This window comes from Equus przewalskii, unplaced genomic scaffold (assembly GCF_037783145.1).
Source record: "Equus przewalskii isolate Varuska unplaced genomic scaffold, EquPr2 ChrUn-6, whole genome shotgun sequence".
Lineage (NCBI taxonomy): Eukaryota > Metazoa > Chordata > Mammalia > Perissodactyla > Equidae > Equus > Equus przewalskii.
The window spans coordinates 1,669,929-1,681,656 of NW_027228754.1; positions in this window are offsets into that span (position 1 = coordinate 1,669,929).

Sequence of the window (11,728 nt, forward strand, 5' to 3'; positions counted from 1 at the left end):
TTTCCAAAGTGTGAGAGGAGAATCAAGACTCCTGGGGCCAGGGAGGTGGCTGGGGGTGGGCAGGCCGGGCGTAGAGGGGGCAGGCCGGGCGTAGAAGAGACAGCCCTGGACCCAGCCCAGCAGAGATCCATGATAATATCTCTGGGTTTTGTTTACCCCTTGTTTATGGATGGAATATGCCACTCCCTTTGTCACTGTTGAAGAGCTCTAGGTTCAATCTATGCCTGGGGTTGGTGAGTGGAATGGGGAGAAGCTAAAAGAGAGAAAAATACAGAGTTTCTGAGAGGTATACAGAGGTCAATATCATGAGAGGTACCAGACCCATGAACTAGAAAGGGGGGCAACTGCTTCCTTCTTCAGTAGGGGAAGGAAGGCAAAGCTGCAGCATGCAGGACCGAGGTTAGACACACAAGAGGCCTCTCTGCCACGAAGTGCCTGGGAGTGGGGAGGGGGCCTCACCTCCACTGGGAGTGTCTTTAACTTTGTACCAGCTAGAAACAAGGGTAGAGGAGATAACCTGGGACAAGGCTTGATGATTCGGGGTCTTGCTGCTGCTCCTTTGATGAAAGAGCCAAAGAATGAGAGGCAGAGAGAGGAAGAGGGAAAGCAGAAGGGCAGAGAGAGAAGAAAAAGATCCTGTCCCTGCCTTCTCCTGGGAGCCATCAGAGGACAGGATTCTCCTGGAGTGTCCCCATTTCTCTGGGCACAGAGACGGAGTGGAGGGAAGCCAGTGGATTGGGGGCAGGTCTGAGCACCCTGAGCCCAAAGGAAGTGAGGAGGAAAGGAGGGAGGGGATGGGGCCCTGAGTCCTGAGACACAAGTTGCCCACTGGCTGGACTGGTTCCCTCCCAGGCCTCAGAGGGAACTCCCTACTGAGGGATTATCAACCTCTCTTCCAGCAAATCCACTCTCAGGGCACAGGGCTCATGTCTGAATTCCCCAAATAACTGGCCCCCTCTGTGCCTGCACTTGGGATTTTCCATTACAGGGATCCGGAAGGTGGCATCCTGCTTCCCCACTTCTCCTGGGCTAAGCTGGTGGGTGAGTAGGATGGAGCAGATACCTTCTCTTCACCGACCCTTCAGTGGGAGGAACCAGAGGGGAAAGAGATTCCAGTCTAAGCCCCTGTGTGTAGAGGAGAGAGTACGAGAGAAGTAGCTGAAGACGTAGCAAGAAGGCTTGTGGGCAGATGTCAGGAGAGACTGCTGAGGGAAGAAGTCAGTAGAAGAGTGGTCCACAGGTGGCTGGGTCATTCAACACTGGGGCAGCTGAAGGGCAGCCTCGTCCTGGGCTCGGGGCGGACAAGAGCATGACGCAAGGTTTAGGAAGCGCTGTTCCTTAGGTTCCCAGGGTGGACCCCTGGGTTATCTTCTGCCCGGTCCTGTCCAGGACACAAGGTGAGATAGAAGAGAAAACCAGTCTCAGAACTTGAAGGCATGTAGACTTCAGGCACTGCATTCTCACAGTTTTTACTCCCCCACTCTCACCCCTGCTGGCACCTCCCAGTACTGCCCAGTCCTTTCAAGGCCCTGGCTCTGGTCCCTGTAGCCAAGCCCAGTACCAGAAAGGACTGTGCCCTTCCTCTGCCCATACGGCCTGGCGGGGGCTCCCTGCCATGCCCTGTGCTGGGGTTAGCACACAGCCCCCAGAGCACCACTGCTCGCACACTGGGGGCTCGGAAAAAAGAAAGGGTAGACAGGACACTAAGCGCCCTTCCTCACCCATGCCTCACTGACCACCTCTCTGCCCAGGCCAGTGTGGAGTCTCTGGGAGTCTACCTCCTTCTCCTCCATCATGGACCTCAGATTTCAGGACATCAACGGGTGTAGCCACCAGGTCCTTTGATCTGAGGGACCTGGGCAGGACTACTGCTTCCTTTGAACACAGCCAGTGGTACCAGCTTGGATCAAGGCCCTTGGAGTAAGAGGAACAAAGCAGAGAGTAAGAAAGACTTGACAGTAGGAGGTGGGAAGGCCAGGGTGACTGGGCTGGGGGATGGGTTTGAGAGAAATTCATAGGTCAGAAAGGGGATCAACAAAGGGCAGGATGGGTGGTCTTGAATCAAATGTTTAGTTGGTATGGGAAGATCTGGGAGGTAGGGGTGTGTGTGTGTGTTCGTGAAAGAGAGAGAGACACCAAGAGAGGGTCAGAGAGAGATGGAGAAATGTATATTTATCTGTGTATGTGTGTGTGAATGCACACGTGTGCTACCTATGACTTTGGGGACGTGATTGTGTGGGATCCTGTGTGTGAGGAAGAGATGGTGTGAAGGTCCCAAATGGTGACTCCAAACGAGGAGCTCCCCCAGGCAGGAGAGGGCAACACTCATTTGGACCTGTGGTCAATCTATTAAAAATCAGTTATTCGTATCCCCTAGTGCGTTAGTATACTGGTGTGTGTGCCAGTGTGTGTGCGCGTGAGCACTTGTGCGTGCCTGTGGCCAGCCCTGGGGTGGGTGTACGTGAGAGTCCATGGGAGAATATGTGTGAGCACGAGGGAGGGGGTGGGGATGCCGCTCAGCTGCAGATGGGTTTTCAAGGTCTCCAAGAAACAGTTTTGTTTCCTAAGTGACTGGCCTCCTGGGGCTTCCAGCCCAGATTTGAAGGTTGTTTCAAGATCATGAAAGAGAGAGAGGGAGGGAGAGTGGGAGGGAAGGAAGCGCTGTGCTCTATCACCCCCCACTGTCCCTCCTCCTGCCCCCTCATCCCACTTCTCTGCCCCAGGCCCCATCTGGGTCCAGCTCACCAGCCCTGCTCCCTCTCCTCCTCCCTTCCTGCTGCCAGCCCTCTCTGGGCGATCTCTCCTTCTCTCCCCTCTTCCATTCTCTGCTCCTCTCCTTTTCCCTTCTTCTTCAGGGCCTGTGATCGTTGTCACCACTGCCAGGCATCTGATGCCTTCTGAGGGAGTGAGTGAAAATTTTCTCCTTCCAAGGGAGGCTGTGTTGGAGTGACAGGATGGACAGGGAGCCTGGGAAGGCCTGGGGTGGCCATGACAAGTATCCAAGAAAGGTGCCTCTTCCCACTGCCCGCAGGTTGTAGTGACCTTGTGGTGGGAAGGTAGGCTGGGAGCTGCAGTGTGGCTGTCCACGTCCTGCTGCTGCCTCAGTTTCCCCACTGGACCACAAGGCCAGTGTCAGATTTTCTCTCCATCTCTCCCTTGACGTCTGCTCCTCTATTTTCTTTCTGGTCTTTCTTTTCAATCTACTCAAAATAGATTCTGAAAACCACTTCCTCTGTCTCTCCTGGCTTCTATTATCTTTAATCTTTCCCCCAGAGTATTCTTTTTATTGGTTAAAACCACATTATAAAGAATTCAGAAAACGGAGAGGAGAAAAGAGCACCCCAAAGAATTTTCCTCGATCGTTCTGCATCTGCTCCAATCCCGCCGATTTCTGGCCCCTTTACTGCTCTCTGGGTTTGGATCGCTGCACGCTCCTGTTGTACCTAGACACACAGGTGCAAGTCCGAGGGAGCAAAAGGAAAGGATCAACGGTGTGGCCAAGGGGCCCATGTCAACCCTCCTTCCTAAGCATGATGGCCCAGGGCTGTTCCGTGCCTCTGTCTCCCCACCTGCTGTCCCCACTGTGATCTAATTCAAGGGGCGCATGCCTGCAAGTCAGGCCAGCTGAGGATGGTCCTAGTGGGGCCACTAACCAGCTGTGTGACCTTGGACAGGAGACATCCCCACTCTGGCCTTGGCATCTTCATCTGAGTAATGAGAAGCAGAGCTAGAAAATCTCTGAGGTCCCTTTGCAGCGCTGATGATCCTCAAATTCCAGGCGACTTTCCCCTCAGCTCATGGCTCAGCTCATGGCTCAGCTCAGGTGAAGAGGAGAAATTTCCTACAGTTGTATCTGTGTGAGAACCCCCAGTTGAAGACCTGGCTTCAGAAGGAGACCTGAGGGGACAGGTACTCCTGCTCTGTTTACTGGTATGACACACAGAAATGAGTCTGATCCAATTGACTGTTGGCATAGAAGCAAGGAAAGGCTCAGGGTTTGGGCAGAGACCACCCTGGTTTCTTACAGAGAGCCCCTAAGAGAGGTGGGACAGGGTCTGGATATCTTTTTGGGGAGGCGGACAGTGCTGGGGGGGAGGCTGGAGACCCCTGACATTGCCTGGCTGGCATTTGATCAGCAAATACCAGATGAGTGTGTTGCCAGAGATTCGTTGGGCTGGGAGAAGTATGTTAGGGGCGACGGGGAGGAGGGGGTTAATGGGCCTTGCTGAGTGTGGGGGGCAGGGGTCACAGCTGGGCCCTCTAGGGTTCCTGTTTGCCTTTGATTCCATCCGGCAGGGAGGGAGCGGCCCCCCAGCCCCCTGAGGCAGGTTTGCTTTGGCCGGAGATCTGACCCAGACACTGGCCCGGAGCACCCGCCTCCCTGTTCCCCCTATCAAGAGGCAGCCCAGCTCGGCCCCCAGCCTCCTCCGTCCTACCTCCTTCTTCCCTTACCAGGCCCCTACCTCCTTCTTCCCTTACCAGGCCCCCTCCTCTTGGCCCAGGTTACAGCTCTGTTTATCTGCCTCCTCCCTTTGGTGTTCCCGATGCCCGGCTAGGACAGGATGCCCTGCAAACATCTGGCACACAGGGCCACAGCCTTGCTCCCACATCACGAGTTCTCCTTGGGACTTCAGGGAGCTCGGCCTCCTCTGTGCCTCAGTTTCCCTGCAAGTCCAGGATCCTTTCACTCTCGTGCTCCTGTCTGGGTGTTCTCAGCACTGCCCCTTGGGGAATGTGAGTGCCCCCCTGGCTGACCCAGTCAATAGCACCTGCTCATTTTCAAGCCATTGCATCATTCAGACATCCTACTGGCATTTGTTGGCACTTACTGTGGGCTAGATTCTGTGCAGGGTACTGGAGAAACTGTTACAACCAAGGCAAACAAGGCTCCCACACTCATGGTCTTCTTGTCAAAATCTCATGCCATTTAGTCGCCAAAACCCTTCCCATCCCTTGACCTCGCCCCGCCCCCCAAGGCCAGCTCCTAGCCCTGGGGGACTCCTCCTCATTTCCTCGAGCTCCCCTCACTTTACCTCCATTTCTGCAGAGTGAGATGGGATGGGCCTGGGCTCTGTGTCCCACTTGGGTGATTCTCCCATCCCAAAGATGCCAGGAGAAAGGCTGGGCCACGGAGGACTAGAATGGCTCTGGGCTGGGCTGGAGGGAGGGCACGGGCTTGCATACAGGACTCACTCTACCATTGACTAGCTGTGCGAACTCGAATAAGTCCTTTATGTCTCATCAATAAAGTCAGGGGGTGGGCTGGCAGGGGTTCTCATCCCTCACTGTATATCTAAGTCCCAGACCTGGGCCTCACCCCGAGGGATCATGTTTTAATTGGTCTGAGGTGGGACCCAGGCATCAGAATCTTTTAAAAGCTCCCAGATGGTTCAGTGTGCAGGCAGGGTTCAGAACCATTGAGCCAGATTGTCCCCAACAGTTAATGAGGCACCATGCCAAGCACTTTAGCACTTTCCATGTGTTACTTAGTTCAGTCCTCACAACAAGTCTATTTTATAGATGGGGAACCCGAGACACAAAGATCCGGAGAAGCCTAGCAAGCAGGGGAGCTGGGATGCAAACCCAGGCAGTTCAGTTCCAGAACCTGCACCTGTAACTTCCGTGCTGCAAGGGCACAGAGAGGGATCTGCTCCGGGTTCTTGTCTCCGGGAGCACAATGTGCAGAAACTCCCAGGCCGCAATGGTGAGAGTAAGGAGTGTCCCAGAAGATAAGGGGAAGGAACAGTGCACCTCCGAGCGTCTGTGTCAGCCAGGCCTGGCTGGCCGCTGCTGCACACCACTGCATTTAGAGGGTGGGGGGAGCTCGGAGAAGGGGGAGATGGTTCTCCCCCGGAAGAATTAGGAGGTCTTCCAGGAAGAGGTGGCATTCTAGTTGGGCGTTGACAGGTAAGTAGGATATGGCTCAGAGAGCCAAAGAGAGGACTTTCCAGGCAGGGGGAACAATGTGGGAACAGGCACAGAGGCCTAGAGCACCGAGTGCATAGAGAAGAAACATGGGAGCCAATACTGGAAATGGGTGTTGGAGCCATGTCGTGGAAGGGCCTTGAATGCTAGACTAAGTGCCATTCTAAATGCCAGTGTTTCCTAAAAGGCTCTGATGATCAGAATCACCTGAAGTGTTTGTTAAATGTACAGAAGAGCAGGCACATCTTTCAGAAATTCTGATACATGAGGGCAGGGGTGGGGAGTGGGAGTCTGTATTTTTACCACCAAGCAAGTTTGGGAAATATTGCTATAAGCCATATGGAGCCCTTTCAACTTTTTGAGCAGGGGAATAATCTCATTAAAACTGTGCTCTAGGATGGCTCACTTGATTACAGGGTATGTGTGTACCTTGGCGGCGGTGTTGGACTGGAAGAGAGAGACAGGTAGGAGGTTGTGGCAATAATTTAGCCAAGAGGTGATGACGGTCTGGAACAAGGTAGTGGCAATGACGATGAGGAGATAGGGACAGATATGAGAAAGACCTTTGGGAGGTAGACTTTCAAGATTTGGCAGGGCTGGCCCGTGGCCGAGTGGTTAAGTTCACGCGCTCCGCTGTGGCGGCCCAGGGTTTCGCCGGTTTGGATCCTGGGCGCGGACATGGCACCGCTCATCAGGCCACGGTGAGGCGGCATCCCACATGCCACAACTAGAAGGACCCACAACTAAAATGTACAACTATATACTTGGGGGATTTGGGGAGAAAAAAAAAAGAAGATTGGCAACAGTTGTTAGCTCAGGTGCCAATCAAAAAAAAAAAAAGATTTGGCAACTGATGTTATGTCAGGGTGAGGGAGGAAGGAGTTGGAGATGCGGGGTGGGTTTTGGTGCAAAGTTAAGTAAAATAAGGGTATGGAAGAAAGGAGATTGTTCGGGAGAGAAGTCACACGTTCGCTCTGGGGCACGTTACGTTTGAGGTGCTATTGGCAGGGTTTCCACGTGAGGGTGATCAGTGGGCGATGAAGTGCAGACTGGAGCTTGGAAGAGAGGACGGGCTGTGGATGTCACCAGCACAGAGGTGACCGCTGTACCGGGAGAGCAGAGGAGAGTGCAGGGGGTTTGGACAGAACCTTGGGTAACACTCAGGGGAGAGACAGAGAAGTCAGAAGATGGGGAAGTAGGTGAGCCAGAGAGATGAGGGAAGTAGACCAAATAAAGGGGCCTGGAAGCCGAGAGAGGAAGAAGTTTCAAGCGGCAAGAAGCTAACAGTTCCGATGCTGCAGAGAGGCCACAGGGAAATGAAAGCTGGTCGCCTGTGGTCAGCTCAGAGGTCACTGATGTGATCTTGGAGCAAACCATTTCTCTAGAGGGTAGAGTTTGGAAATAACACTGTGAAGGGTAAAGGAGAGTGTGATGGGGAAGCTGAGGCACGGGGGTAGGTCACCTTTTTCCAAGATGATTGTAGGAAGTGGAAGGAGAAAAAAGACAGCGGGAACCGAGAGAGCAGAGGGGTGGGAACAAGGGGACAGACACGAGCCACTTAGAAGAACCTCCTGGTCTCTCCTTTGCCGCCGGTTCTGCTCCACCAGGCACCCCAGCTTTGATCACAGCGAGGCACCGAGATGTACACATTCTCATTTCATCTTCACAACCATCTTCAAAAAACAATGAGGTCAATACTTTAATAATTCTCATTTTACACACAATGAAACTAGGGCTAGAGAAAGTTAGTAACGAGATGCAGGCTACACAGCTGGTAAACCCAGGTCCACTCAAAGCTGCGCTGTCTGGTTCTGAATGCCAGCCCCAGAGTTTTTGATTTAGTTGGGAGCGCAGAAGCTTTATTTCACACACCTGAGCTCCTGATTGGTAAGCTGCCTCATCCCCTAATTTTTAGGATTTTTTCTGTCCAGTCCCCTTCCTCAGGGACAGCTAGTCCTGGAGTGGGCATCCTCAGTGCCAATGCTTGGTGCCTCAGTGCCCAGCTGGAGTGGGCAGTCCCACTTGCCTGGATTCCCCATCACCCTGTCCTGCCAGCTGGCTGGACCTGCACCCTTGTCATTCCCCGGGACACCAGCTCCTCCTGAGGATGGTGGTTTGTCCTATGCTGTGGCAGCATGGCTACACGGTCAAGAACTGCTGTGGAGTCAGAACGCCTGGATAAGAAATCCTAGATGGACCACTCACCGCACAAATTTTTAGCTTCTCTGAGCTTCAGTTTCCTTAACAGATCTAACTTACAGGGCTGTTTTGAACATTCAAATGCTCAATGCATCTTAACTCTTATTTTCTGCTCTTGCTTTTCAACATCCTGGCCTTGGAACCACAATTTCTTTTTGAGGGGAATGAGATCTCCAGCACCCTTCCCTCCACAGAGGACAGAACTCAGCCCTTCCCAGGTCGTGCGGGAAGCCAGCCTAGGTTGTTTCCAGAGGGCTGGATGGTTTAGGCTCTGAAATAGGAGGAGAAGCTTTCTGTCAGCTGTGGATGGAAGGGACAAGTGTAAGACAAACTCCTGAGGGAGTAACAGTGCCTACCGTGGAGGCCATCTGGCCACCAGAAAGAAAGGACCCGACTTCACTCTCTCTCGCTCACCCACCTGCTCACTCGCTTGCTCAATTACTTGGCAAATGTCTGTGGAGCTTGCCCTCCTTGCAGGCACTGTGCTAGGCATGGGGCAGAGCCTCAAAGGGCCCATGGTGGCCTGGAGAAGCTCACAGCCTAGATGGAGAGGCAGATGGGTACAGCAAGCCGTGGAGTGACAACGCAGAGTGGGGAACGCCATCACAAGGCAGAGGACAGGGTACTGTGGGAGCAAGGGTAGGTCACATCAGCTCCAGGACTCTTGGCCCTCTCTCCCACGGTGAGCGCTTTCTCCCCCGCCAGCCCATCTGCTTCTTTGTTTGTGTAATCTTTATTTCTGGCTTTGTTTTCCCTTTACTTTCCCAATAGAGAGCCTTTGGAAAAATTCCACCCTTGTTTCAGTTGGACTAGGGAAAAGGGGAATGTCCAAGATGGCCAAGGGGTGCCGGGTTCCTGCAGAGCCCAGGTGTGGACAGTGGAAGAGGCAGGGCTGTTGGGAGGGAGGCCTGGGAAGAGCACGCAGCGTGGGGGATGGTGACAAGCAGGAGCTGAGCTTGGCTGAGATGGCTGAGAGGCCATGTGTTCCCGTACCCTCTCCCCAGCTCTCCTCTTGGCCCCCATGTCCTCTGTTCTGATTGGAGGGACAGTGACGACCCCCTTCCACCTCAGGGAGCCCTGGGAACCCCAGTTCCATTCCTCTTTCCCCATCCAGGGATGGGAGCCTAGAGTTAGAAGTGAGCCTTCGAGATCATTCATAGCCCTAGAGGTCTGTGTGTGTGCAAGAAATCCCCCCATGCTGCCACACACACAACTCTCTCATTGATTCCTCTTTTCCTGGGCCTCCAGCACTGCATTCATTCATTCAACAAGTATTTATTGAACACCCACTGTGTGCTAGGAGCAGAAGACATATTAGTGCAAAAAGACAGTTCTTTCCAAAGGTCGCATAGGCACCAGTTGTGTGTGTGCTTGTGTGTGTGTAGGCACACACAGGTGTGATATGAATAAGTGTGTGCAGATTAGGGAAGCAGGAGGAAAAAGAATGTTAGTAGCTTAAGTCCAGGAGTCAGCCTGCCTTGAATCTGGGCACTGCCATTCAGCAGCTGGTGACCTTGGGTAAGTGATTAAGCTCTCTGGGCCTCTCTCTCTCTCCCATCTGCAAACAGGTACTCGGCCCCCAGGGTTGTTGCAAGGACTGAGTGAACGAGTGCACAGAGTGCTGAGCACCCTGCCCAGCACAGAGCAGGAGCCCGGCAAGTATTAGCAATTATCGGCACCTCCTTCTCACCTCACTCAGAGCTGGGTGTGGACAAACTCATAAATGAGCCGTTCTCCAAAACTGTCTCTTGCGCAGCCTTAGTGACTCAGAGGCAGCCACCTGGCAATAACTACCTCCTGCCCCCTGAGGCTCATCTACAACACACAGCCCACAAACCTCTGTTTAGCCAAACCGCTGCCATCCTCTGCGCTTGATCATTCCCCTTCTCATACCCCAGGCTGCTGGCGTTGGGGAAGAAGTGACATCAGACAGTGGAGGTTGCCTCAGCCCCGTGCTGCCCCCCAGACATATGTCTGCACCATCAGCTCCCTCTCAGCTGGCTGGCAGTGGAGGAGAGGGATGGGAGAGCATCTAAGGGTCCGCCCAGGCACCCAGCCCTATGGGACTGAGGAACAAGGGACTTACCAGGGGAGGGAGGATGAGGGGATTCCTGCTCGGAGGGAATCCATCCACAGCGTTCTGGAGTGGGCGGCAGCTGGCACCGATCCGGGGTAGAGAAATGGCAGAGCCTCCTCAGGAGTCAGGGCCAGGTTGTGCCAAGGCTAGGAGTGGCACTGTGGCTCTTCTATTCTTGAACAGCTGGGCCGCCCCCTTGGCATGGGGTTTGAGGACTTGGGCTTAGCGTGGGCTCAGCCAGGCTGCAGGAGGGTTCAGGGAGTAGACACAGCCCACCATGGGGGTGCAGATGCCTGGCTGGGGGAAGGAGGGAGAGCGTCCACCATGAATGTGTGTGGGTATGGGGGATGGCTCTGCGGCTCTGTGAGTGTGTTTGGGTGTGCGTGATGTCTGTTGGTTTATCTTTGTGTGCTCCCAGGTCCCCGTTTGTGCGTCTCTGTTTCGGTGCGAGTCTGCATGAGTTGCTTGTCAGGTTGAAGGTAGATATTCTCTCTCCCTCTGCCTCTGCCTCTTTGCTTGAGCCTCTCAGCAAGTCAGCAGAGAGAATTTTCCTTTTGGGAGGGTGGGAACACATGGCCCATCAGGGTAGTATGGGTCAAGGTTTTATGGACACACACAAATCACAGGCCATTCCTGTGTGTGATCCTAGCTCCCCAGGCTGGAATTCACCCACACTGAGAAGTGAGCGAGCTGACTATTACATGTGTGTTTCCAGCATGTCTGTATGTCTAGTATCTGGTGGGGCTGTGTGCTTGTTTCTTTGATATGTTTGTCACTCTGTCTCCAGGGCCTTGTCTGGGTCAATAGCTGGGTGTATATTTGTACATGCTGGGTCCATGTTTAACTGCCTTTAAGAAGCCTCCTAACAGGGGCTAGAAGCACACGCTCCTCCACACCCAGACAATCCCAGGTTCAACTCCGAGTTTGGGCAGTAACTCATCCATTAACCTTGGACACATTCCTTAACTTCTGTCCGACTCAATTTCCTCACGGGGCTAATAATAGCACTAGCCTCACAATGGCTGGTGAAGATTAGATGAGATCTTGTTACGCACCTGGCACAGGTCAGAATACGGTGACGGGCCCGTCTTTGCGCCTCTCTGAGAGCCACGTCTCCGTGGTCGTGACTGTAATGTGTGACATCTCAGCCAGATTATAAACTACTTTAGGGCAGAGCATGGGTCCTAATTATCTTTAACGATACTGAGGACACCTCAGCGCCACCTTGGTGCATTGCACATATGTCATCTTGAGGGGAAATGAATTAAATAAGCATGTGAGACATAGGACTGGTGTCTGATGTATGCCCACACCTGGTGGTACCTGCAGGGTGAGTGGGAAGCTGGTGACGGCATAGCGATGACACAGACCCCCATGGTCACTACTGCAGCCCTCACCTACGCGTCTCTGCAATCCCAGGCTGCCTCACTCCTTTCCCTGCTCACCCCCCACACAGGCACCAGCTAAGGTGCGGTTAAGCCTGTGTAGTTTTTTAATGGGCCAGGGGCGGGTACAGGAGCGCTCTGC